The 11,236-nt window shown below is 36.3% G+C and overlaps 1 protein-coding gene and 1 long non-coding RNA gene across 6 annotated transcripts in view; one reads left to right on the top strand and one right to left on the bottom strand.

Moving 5' to 3' along the window:
• Nucleotides 1-1,970: 1,970 nt before the first annotated feature.
• On the top strand, nucleotides 1,971-6,125 carry LOC131102758 (uncharacterized). 4 transcript variants are annotated; one of them, XR_009119490.1, is made up of 4 exons: nucleotides 1,971-2,138; nucleotides 2,686-2,765; nucleotides 2,996-3,103; nucleotides 3,592-3,826. It is a non-coding gene; the product is annotated as an uncharacterized LOC131102758 (long non-coding RNA). The 4 variants fall into 4 exon arrangements; XR_009119491.1 differs by lacking the exons at nucleotides 1,971-2,138; nucleotides 3,592-3,826 and adding an exon at nucleotides 5,677-6,125 and having other exon boundaries at nucleotides 2,201-2,765; XR_009119492.1 differs by lacking the exon at nucleotides 1,971-2,138 and having other exon boundaries at nucleotides 2,201-2,765; nucleotides 3,597-3,826.
• A 99-nt stretch (nucleotides 6,126-6,224) lies between these two features.
• The window catches only part of hs3st2 (heparan sulfate (glucosamine) 3-O-sulfotransferase 2), a 216,467-nt gene continuing 211,455 nt past the window's right edge, over nucleotides 6,225-11,236 (bottom strand). Inside the window, exons 8-9 of one of the 2 annotated variants that reach the window (XR_009119484.1) lie at nucleotides 9,655-9,767; nucleotides 6,225-6,364 (exon numbers count right to left, since the gene is read on the bottom strand). The gene's annotated coding sequence lies outside the window, so the exon portion shown is untranslated. The remainder of the gene's footprint in view (nucleotides 6,365-9,654; nucleotides 9,768-11,236) is intronic. The other variant, XR_009119485.1, reaches the window with a different exon arrangement.

Below are 11,236 nucleotides of genomic sequence, written 5' to 3'. Positions count from 1 at the left end.
CTACAAACAATAGTTTGGCTGAAATAAAATTGTTAAAAATGCCATTAAAAAAAGAAAAAAATTAAATTAAATTTAAAAATCTTAAGTTCATTTACCTTAAAAAAAATGAACACTAACACATGATATAATGTTAGGAAAATATCCTAACATCCTCTCTTTTTTTGGTGAAATAATGTGTGTACTTCTTCAAAACAGGAAATGAGGCAGGAAGTTAGAGGTGGAAAAAAAAACATCCAATTAAAATAATGTTTTTTTTTGTGTGAGTAAAACAAACGATGTGTTTTAAGTGCAGCAGCAGCAGCAGCAGCAGAGTGATGATAAATGTCCATGCATAAAAACCCTGGAGGTTACGTTTATGATGTAAATATGGGTGCATCTTACAGGATATGCTGCTCATTAGGACGCATTACACTGACTTGTGCACACTAAAAGTATCATTTATCAATAGAAGCCCGGGTCCTTCTATTGTTGCGATAAATAACACTTTTCCTCTTTGACAAGCGTCATCAAATTTTCATTCTACTCTTTATAGTGCAGTAACAGTAATAATAATAATAGTAATAATAATAATAATAATAAGTATGGGAAGATGGTCAAACATGTAGATGTTCTATGTATGGAAATTGTACTAATAAGTCAACCTATAAGGAAACGTTCAAAAGTATAGAGACGCATAGTCATTGAATTGAATGAGCTGCTGTCTCTAAACTTTTGATTGGTGCTACATACATGCCTACTGTATGCAATGGTGTTTACTTTTCCATAAACCGATTTTTTTCCCTGCATATCTATATTAAAATCAGCCGTGGCGAAGCAATTTCTGTCATCTTTGTTACTTTTGTAGCAAGACGATAAAAAAAAAACAGACAGGAAATGACAGCGGTGAGTAATGAAAACAAACTGCAGGCTTTCACTCACTTTGCAGCCCCGATGACAGACAGGAAGTGGCCGCTACACTCCACTCGCACTCACTTTTTTGGATCACTGCTTCTTCGCTCGTCCTGTCCGGCTCGGTTCCGCCTGCCGGTGGTGGAAAAAAAAAAAACTCCTTAACTATCAATCTCCAAAGCTGTCAGCCATACTGACCCCCGCAGGACCCCGGCCGCGTCCTGAGATAGAAATCAAACGCTCCTTCTGGTGTTAGAGAGCAAGGCTGTAAAGATGGCTTTGCCCTGCGCTGCGTTCAATGGATTTTTTTTGATGGAGATGTCTCCAAGGGGGAGAAATAGAAATAGAAATAGAAGGAAATGAATGTGAGGCAGAAAACATTCCCATCATGCATTGCTAGCAGTAGCCATTGTTGTTTAGTATGGCTTACAACAGTTGCGCAAAAGCTATACTTTCATTTTAACACTAATATTCCAATTACAGGAAGTGTCTCAACGGCCATTATTGTAGTTCTTTTGACCTGTAAGGGACTATAAAAGACCAACCGTCTGTCTTTGCAAGTATAAATAAATTTACAAAATGTAAATTAAACAATATGATTTACTAATTTTGTCCCAGAAATGTGATAGTTTTGCCACAAGCTAGTTCTTTAGCTAGCTAAGTTTCTGAGATTTGAGGGTATTTTCCAATTGGATTTCTGCACGAATTAGCCATTTGTTAGCTAGTTAGCTTGTAGGATTACACACAAAAGGTTAATTTTTCAATTCATGAACTACCGTAAAAAAAAATCATTTAAGCGTGCTACATTTAAGAGATTTTAACGTATGCTTCCAGATAAAATTACACTTATTGGATTGGCCATTTGTTAGCGAGTTAGCTAACAAAAAGTTAGTTTGTTCATTAATGAACTACTGTTTCGATTAGCGCTCAATTAGCGGTTTAGCTATAGTAAACGTGCTACATTTCAGAGATTTGGGGGTATGTTTTCATATAAGATTATGTTTGCTAGTAGGGTTAGCCGCAGAAAGTTAGTTTGTTAGTTAGTGAACTACCTAAAAAAACATTTCTGAGGCTCTGTTAGCGACTTAGCATGCTACATTTAAGCGATTTGGGCGTATGTTTTCATATAAGAGTATGTTTGCTAGTAGGGTTAGCCACAGAAAGTTAGTTTGTTAGTTAGTGAACTACCTAAAAAAACATTTCTGAGGCTCTGTTAGCGACTTAGCATGCTACATTTCAGAGATTTGGGGGTATGTTTTCATATAAGATTATGTTTGCTAGTAGGGTTAGCCGCAGAAAGTTAGTTTGTTAGTTAGTGAACTACCTAAAAAACATTTCTGAGGCTCTGTTAGCGACTTAGCATGCTACATTTAAGCGATTTGGGGGTATGTTTTCATATAAGATTAAGTTTGCTAGTAGGGTTAGCCACAGAAAGTTAGTTTGTTAGTTAGTGAACTACCTAAAAAATATTTCTGAGGCTCTGTTAGCGACTTAGCATGCTACATTTCAGAGGTTTGAGGGTATGTTTTCAAATAAAATTACACTAGAATTGGCTATTTGGTAGCAATTTTCAGGGGTTTAGTTAATTTGTATGTTAATTAACGAGCTACAAAGCTGTCAAGATTTAGAGGATTGAGGTTATGTTGTTAGCTAGCTAGATATTTAATTTTGGTAAGTGTGTTAGGATAGCGATGGTTTACCAAATAAAGCTACAGAGTTTTTGCGATTTAAGTATAGGTTTACATAGATTACGTTAATTACGAGTCTTTAATTAATAAGATTTGCAAAAATATCTAGCGACTTTTCAGAAGTTCGTGGCTACGTATGGAACCCTCGCTAATGAGCAAGGCAGCTACCATGATCACAAAAGTTAATTGGTAAGTTCACCTCAAAACCAGATGTCACAAAATCCTGATCGATAATGATTTGTCGGTTTGTTAGTTCCAAGGAACCGCGTTCATTTAAATGCTAATTGCGATAAAGGTGCCTAACTAGGAATTAACTGTCACTCTTTGCCACTTGAGGCCCATTGACAGCATTTTCCAAATGTCCCAGCTGGGAACAAATTAGCATGTTACACATTGTCGCATGTGTTAAATGCTTGCAGAGGCCAGATGCACGTTGTCGCTGCTAACAGCCATGGTGAGAGGACGCAGGAAGTGTCGTTACGTAACCTGCCAGGTGGCGCTCTCCTCAGCTGTGGACCAGCCAACAGGTGATGGGATATAAACAAGCTTTTCAGATGATTTACACATTTTATTTATGTTCTTTACACATATTTTATTTATTTTTAGATTTATTTTTTTGATGTATTTATTTTATACATATTTAAAATTGATTAATATATATTTTTAATATTTTATTCACCTATTTTTTTCTCGCTGCAACTAGTCCCGCCTTTGTTTAACATACTGTAAGAAAATTTTTTTTTATTGGAATATTACAAGTTTTTTTTTTTTAGAAGAATGATCGGAAATTCAGAGAAATTCAAATTCTGTGAAAAAAGTGAAAATAATATTTTAGAAAATAATATTTACGAGAATTATTGTTACATTTCCGTGGATACACCGCACCCACTAAATTTATAGGAACAAACTGATTTATACATTTGGACCTATGAAATATACAAAAAAGTACCAATATGAGTTTGAAACGGGAAAAAAATACTATTTTAAAGTTTTCCCATGATGCATTGTGTCTCAGTACAGGCGTCATCGAAAATAGATGAATGATGGATGGATGATGCTGCCTCTGTCCACCAGGGAGAGACAGAGGAACCCAGAGGGAGGCTGATGTCATTGCAGCGCCCGATAGGCACAAATAAATGCTTTTCCTCAGATGCAATGCATTATGGGAAAACTTTAACATTGTTGTTGTTTTTTCTCCACTCATAAAATTGATACTTGTTTGTATATTTCTTCGGTTTACCTTTAGTAGTAGTTGCTGTCTGATGAAATTTGTGTTGTTTGTAAGACGACACTGAGTCAGACTTATATTGAATAATAATAATTTAATTATTAAATTTAATTAAATTTATTTTATATTTTTTTCAATTTTAATAAATTTATTATTTTTTTTAATTAAATAAATAATTCATATAATATACAATATATATATAAATATAATATAATTAATAATAATAATAATAATTTCTGCTATTTTTCAATGGGTTGACAATTTTTTTACTTGAAAAATGTTTTGTTTTTAGGAGTTTTTCCAGTTTTTAACTGTTTGTTTTACAAGAAAGTCTATGAGAATATTATTGAGAAAATGTCATTTCACAATAATTAAGTCAATTTACTTTTTTTTTTATGTAAGAAGAAAGCCGAATGTTGTACTCAGTCATCTCAAGTCAAATAATGGTATAAAATCGTATAAAATATAGCGGTACGTTGGTCATTTTTGTCAATAGTAAAGTCATACAATAAAAAAAAGAATTGATTTCAAAATATGGAAAAGGCCTGCAGTTCTACTGTAAAAGAAGGTCAAGAAAAACAAACGCCGTGGTCCCTTGTTCTCACCTGCTCCATACGTGATCGCCATCTGAAGGGCTTGTGCGCTAACGGAGATGAAGCGTCTTTTAAAAGCATTCTTCCCGGGAGCGTATCATTTCCCATTTCAACCCACGGCCCCCCCTGTGCTGTAATTAATCCCAATTTAAAGGCGGACTACACTGTGTGTGTGTGTGTGTGTGTGTAAAGTCCACAGATGGATCTTCTGTCATCCTCCGTGGCGCTTTAATAAAGAAGAAGAGAAGCCGGTCGGACACACTAACTTGTCAAAAAAAGTGATTTATTGCATCTTTGGGGATATTCTAAACAATATGAATTTGTCCATTTTAAGACATCATCCTTGCAAGGCTGCTTTGATCGCCTTTCCAAGCTCGCCTAATTTTGTGTGTTTTTATTGAATCATAAATCACCGCTACTTTTTATGAGCCTCCCCCATGAGAAAACAGGAATATTTTTTCCCAACATATATTCCTTTATGCTGATTACTGCAGCAAAGCACACAGCAAGCAACACCGACATCATACATATGATTAAAATGTCATTAAAAAACATTTAATACCTCATTGATTGTTGGAACTATTAGCGAATTATATGTACCAGGGCTAGCATGAAATATAGCTCGAGGCTGCGGAAGCCGGGTCAAAGCGCTTTATGTTTAATTGCGGCTATTTATTTATATAAATGTGTCACACGGAACACAAAGCGCTAAAAGATTACTGTTAGCATGCTAATGACGCCGAGCTGCAAATGAATGCTAATGAGGGCGCGACCGCAAAACACGCCGCAAAACATTTCACCATCTTAAAGCATTCCCAGAGCCGAGTACACAAAGCTTACGCCCACTTAGCACCATTTGGGACAAATTAAATTACAAATACAGGACAAATTGTACAAATCGAGCCCTCTTTAAAATAAATAGTCGACAAAGCTAACAAAGCAGCTAGCTAGTTTGGGATCCTTTTTAGCCTAAAAACACCATTCCTCTACCTTATCCTAGTGGAAAAAAGTTGTAGAAATATTGCAATGTTATAAGGATAAAAATAGAATAGTCGGAATTTTGAAGAAAAATGTCAAAGAATTGCTAATGAAGTCACATTTTTTTTGTGAAAAAAATGTCAAAATGTCAAAATATTCCAAGATTAAAGATGCCAAAAATGCCAAAAAATACAATTGCAGCATTCAGAAAGTCATGTTATTTGAAATTATATTGAGTTCTGGATTCCTATAGAGCAACTACACACAATAACCCACACAGAATACTTTCTATATCTTCCAGATTCTGCGCCTCTTCTAGCGTTTTTTTTTTGTGGGATTTTCTTACCTCCAACTCAAATGGTGTTTGGAATTTACCCCATTCCTGGACCCTCCTGCCACCGAGCACACTCCAACTGTTATTGGTCACACTCCCAAGTGCTCCCGAGGACTTCCAGGGTTACAGTAACGTCCATAGAAGTCTGTTAAAAAAAACTGTAAGCATGCAGAGCCATCCAAAAATTATTATTTACATTATTTAACCCGCGAATACGGCATTGTAATAGTCAGACTTTTGAAGTAAAATGTCAAAGAATTGCTAATGAAGTTATATTTTTTGAAAATGTCAAAAAATTACGAGAATTACAAAATTACGAGACTAAAAATATAATTTGAATAAGGAATGCCCAAAAATAAAATTGCAGCATTCGGAAAGTGATGTTATTTGAAATTCTATTGAGTTCTGGATTCCTATAGAGCAACTACACACAATAACCCGCACAGAATACTTTCTAGATCTTCCAGATTCTGCGCCTCTTCTAGCAGTGTTTTTTTGGATTTTCTTACCTCCAACTCAAATGGTGTTTGGAATTTTCCCCATTCCTGGACCCTCCTCCTGCCGAGCACACTCCAACTGTTATCGGTCACACTCCCAAGCGCTCCCGAGGACTTCCGGGGTTACAGTAACGTCCATAGAACTCTGTTAAAAAAAACTGTAAGCATGCAAAGCCATCCAAAAATTATTATTGACATTATTTAACCCGAGAATACAACATAGTAACAACATTTATAGTTATAAAAGAAGAAAAACATAACAGGTCCCCTTTAAGAAATTCGTTTAAAAAAAATGGTTGTATTCTTTCAAGAAAAAATATTGAAAACACAATTGAGAAAATTAATATCAAAACAAAAATTGGATTAAAACTTGAAAATAAATGGCTTCTCAAAAACACCTCTAATATTACCAGGCGAAATTAGTTATTTTATTCAATGACGGTCACTGTCCTAAAATATGACTTGCATAACTGAAAGTACCCGTGACCAATCAGCCTGTCTTATCGACAGTATAAAAAAAAAAGAATAAATAAAAGACAATGTTCTTCTGCAGGCTGTTGTGAACATCAAAAAGCTGCTTGATGCTGGTAATAAAAGATAAATAAGACATGATGATGATGATCCACTTGGACACGTCTGCTCAAAGGAAAGTGCTGCTCTCATGTCTTTATAATTAGACAGGAGCTTGCAATGAAAAATCAATGAAAGCACAAAGTAGGCCTGCTTTCAAACACACGCCACTAAATTAGGTACACCTGACCACGCTGATGACAGAGTCTTTCTATAAATAATAATGCACTGTGAGCTACTTGCTTATCCTCACTAGGGTCGAGGGTATGCTGGAGCCTATCCTAGCTGTCTTCGGGCGAGAGGCGGGGTACACCCTGGACTGGTGGCCAGCCAATCACAGGGCACATATAGACAAACAACCATTCACACTCATATTAATGAATATAAATATATAAACATGTTATGCTACAAATCGGCTGCATGGCGGACGAGTGGTTAGCGCTCAGGCCACACAGCTAGGAGACACAAGTTCGATTCCACGCATCTCTGTGTGGAATTTGCACGTTCTCCCCGTGCATGCGTGGGTTTTCTCCGGGTATTTTTTCTATTACTATTTCTATTATTTTTCCGGGTAAGTTTCAGGGAAATATCAGTTCCCAACTAAAAAAAATTGTTTGGAAAAGATAAAACAAGAACCGTTTATTTACAAATATAGCCCCATTAACTATTTACAATGTTTACATTTGGAACTGAACATGTTAAATTTTACTATTTCTACTATTACTTAATTTCAGCTGCACGGCGGTTGAGTGGTTAGCACACAGGCCTCACACACGCAGACCTGAGTTCAATTTCACCCTCGGCCAACTCTGTGTGGAGTTTGCATGTTCTCCCATGTGTGGGTTTTCTCCGGGTACTCCGGTTTCCTCCCACATTCCAAAAACATGCTAGGTTAATTAGCGACTCATCAAAATTGTCCATAGGTATGAATGTGAGTGTGAATGGTTGTTTGTCTATATGTGCCCTGTGATTGGCTGGCCACCAGTCCAGGGTGTACCCCACCTCTCGCCCGAAGACAGCTGGGATAGGCTCCAGTGACACTCGTGAATAAAAAGTGGTAGAAAATTAATGAATAATGACGTTGTTGTTTCCAGTGATAAATGAGGGATTCGTGTAAATATAGTACAAGTATAAAATGTGACTATGGGGATGTAACTTCATGTTTAGAGGACTCTAACAATATTAAAACCCATATTTGGAAGGTCATAAGTATTCTATGCTCCAACTACAAAAATATTTTATGTTTACATAAGGAGTCCAGCAAAAGCAGTCAATTAACAGTGATAAATGAGGGATTTGTGTATATATAATACAGGTATAAAATGTGACTATGGGGATGTAATTTCATGTCCAGAGGGCTCTAACAATATTAAAACCCATATTTGGAAGGTCATAAATACGCTTTCTATGCTCCAACTACAAAAATATTTTATTTTTAAATAAGGAGTCCAGCAAAAGCTACGTCAATTAACAGTGATAAATGAGGGATTTGTGTATTAATACTGGTATAAAAGGTGAATATGGGGATGTAACTTCATGTTTAGAGGACTCTAACAATATTAAAACCCATAAGTATTCTATGCTCCAACTACAAAAATATTTTATTTTTAAATAAAGAGTCCAGCAAAAGCAAAGTCAATTAACAGTGATAAATGAGGGATTCGTGTATAAATAATACAGGTATAAAAGGTGAATATGGGGATGTAACTTCATGTTTAGGACTCTAACAATATTAAAACCCATATTTGGAAGGTCATAAGTATTCTATGCTCCAACTACAAAAAGATTTTATTTTTAAATAAAGAGTCCAGCAAAAGCAAAGTCAATTAACAGTGATAAATGAGGGATTTGTGTATATATAATACAGGTGTGCAATAAAAGGTGTCCTTGGTTTCCTAAGTCAGAACCGCTAGTATTGGTTCCTATTGCCGGTCCATGTAAGAAATGTGCTGATTCGTGAGCTGTAGACTGGCGGACATTTTTTTTTTTTTTTACACTTTGTACATCTTTGTGCATCGTCCGTACGGGTAAAGTGTGTCTTTTGTATGTTTTTTAATTGTTTTGCACATCACATGTGCCACACATGCACACGCTACATACATAAATACCACAACCAAAGCAAGCTAATTTGTTAACTAATCCTAATTTTTCCATTATTTGTTAGCTTTTCCATCATTTGCATGCGTTTCCTTTCCTTACAAGGTCACCCACTGTGGAAGCGGATAAGTTCTAAGAACGCTTCATCAAAGTGAAGCTCCGTCTCCAAAGACTAAACAGGGTTCCCGCTATTCAGGATGCCGCTCAGGTTCCTCCGTGCAGGGAATATACGTGACCTTTTCCGTGATGAACCACGTGGGGCTACAGTTCTGACATATCGTTCCGTCTCGGGAGTGTTGGGCAAAGATGCGCCGCAGTGCGAGAAAGCATGACGGGGGTTTGTGGGCTATTTTTTGAAAGGCCACTATGAGTGTTTTTTTGTTTTTTTTTGGAACATTTAACTTTAAGAGCTCGGCCCCATGAATCATCTCTTTCCATCCTGATTGCACACCTTTATTTTCTTTAATGTGTTCTTAGCTACGGGGGAAAGGAAACATATTTTTTCAATCAATCTCACCTTGGCTGGAAGGTATTTTTTTTTTTTAGGGCAGCGTTTTATATAGTCGCATTAAGGTCTGCTGGAGCTTCACTTTTTCTTCATGTTAGTGGATTAGAGTGCCGATGGTTCCACTGTTCATGGAAACACCTTTTTGGTGTCAAACCGACTCCATCACACAGGCTTTTTTAACAGTTTAAGATTATTTTAAGTGTAAAAAGAAGTCAAACATGGGAGTGACGGCTTGCTGAAGAAGTTAAAGTGTATTAAAAATGATCTACTCACCCGAAATCTGATGTGCTTGGTAGGTCTCTTCCCACGATGACGAAACGTGACCTGCCATGTTGTACTGAGTAGCCAGAACATACTGTTTCCTCTTTGCCATCACTGGTACCCTTCTGTGGTGCCATCACAAAAAAAGAAAGAAAAAAGGCTTGAGAAGTTAATCCTTTACATCAGGGGTCTCAAACTCACCTTCACTCCGAAATCACGTTCCTACAAACGCCATCAGAAGCTGTCGCAAACCTGATCTATGGTCGCCCAAAAGTGAAATAAAAAACATCTCTTTGGCCGATTCAAGATAGCCAATCATGCTATCACACAGCTTTTCTAAAATATATGAATGAATAATATTGTTTGTGGTTGAATAGTAGTAGTTTTTTGTACTTCAACTTCAACTTTCTATGCAAAAGCTACGTCAATTAACAGTGATAAATGAGGGATTCGTGTATAAATAATACAGGTATAAAAGGTGAATATGGGGATGTAACTTGATGTCTAGAGGGCTCTAACAATATTAAAACCCATATTTGGCCGGTCATAAGTTTTCTATGCTCCAACTACAAAAATATTTGATTTTTAAATGAGTCCAGCAAAAGCTACGTCAATTAACAGTGATAAATGAGGGATTTGTGTATATATAATACAGGTATAAAAGGTGACAATGGGGTTGTAATTTCATGTCTAGAGGGCTCTAACAATATTAAAACCCATATTTAGAAGGTCATAAATAAGTTTTCTATGCTCCAACTACAAAAAGATTTTATTTTTAAATAAGGAGTCCAGCAAAAGCAAAGTCAATTAAAAGTGATAAAGGATGGATTAGTGTATCTTTAATACAGGTATAACAGGTGACTATGGGGTTGTAATTTCATGTCTAGAGGCCTCTAACAATATTAAAACCCATATTTGGAAGGTCATAAATACGTTTTCTATGCTCCAACTACAAAAAAAATGATTTTTAAATAAGCAGTCCAGCAAAAACAGTGATAAAAACAGTGATAAAGGAGGGATTATTGTATATATAATACAGATATAACTCACCTGGATGGGTCGACCACATTTTCACTAAACTTAGCTGTGAAGACGGGGCTATAAAATGTGGTCACCTGAAATACCTTCCACCCCCTTCCCTTTCCCCTGGTGCAGGTCTTTGAGTAAGTTATGTTGTTTAATGTAGTTATATTTGTGTTTATGTTACAAAGTTATGTTTTTTTCAGTCCCACACTGTACTCCCCCATAGGAGTTTAGTTCTGATAACCCCCCCCCCCCCTTGTTCTTCCTTTTATTGCCCAGTCGTCCCTTCCTGTCTACCCTCCTTTATCGTACTGTGTTGGGGTACAAGTCCATTCTGATTCAGTTTACATGAAAGCCCTTCAGAACTTGACGGTATTACTTCAAGAAAACCAGACTCTTTGGAACTTTTCACCTCCAAAAAAAAAAAAAATCAGCTGAACTTTATAAAAGTTTACTCTAACATAAAGCAAAAAGAAGCCTGTGAAAACAAAACAAAAAGACACCAGGAAGCAAGTGACTCTCAAACTTAAACGAATGTGACTCGGACGTTTTTCAAGTGCCACCACTACTC

This window comes from Doryrhamphus excisus, chromosome 15 (genome assembly GCF_030265055.1).
Source record: "Doryrhamphus excisus isolate RoL2022-K1 chromosome 15, RoL_Dexc_1.0, whole genome shotgun sequence".
Classification (NCBI taxonomy): Eukaryota; Metazoa; Chordata; class Actinopteri; order Syngnathiformes; family Syngnathidae; genus Doryrhamphus; species Doryrhamphus excisus.
Note: the sequence above shows the minus strand (reverse complement) of the source record. Positions and strands in the feature narration are given on the sequence as shown.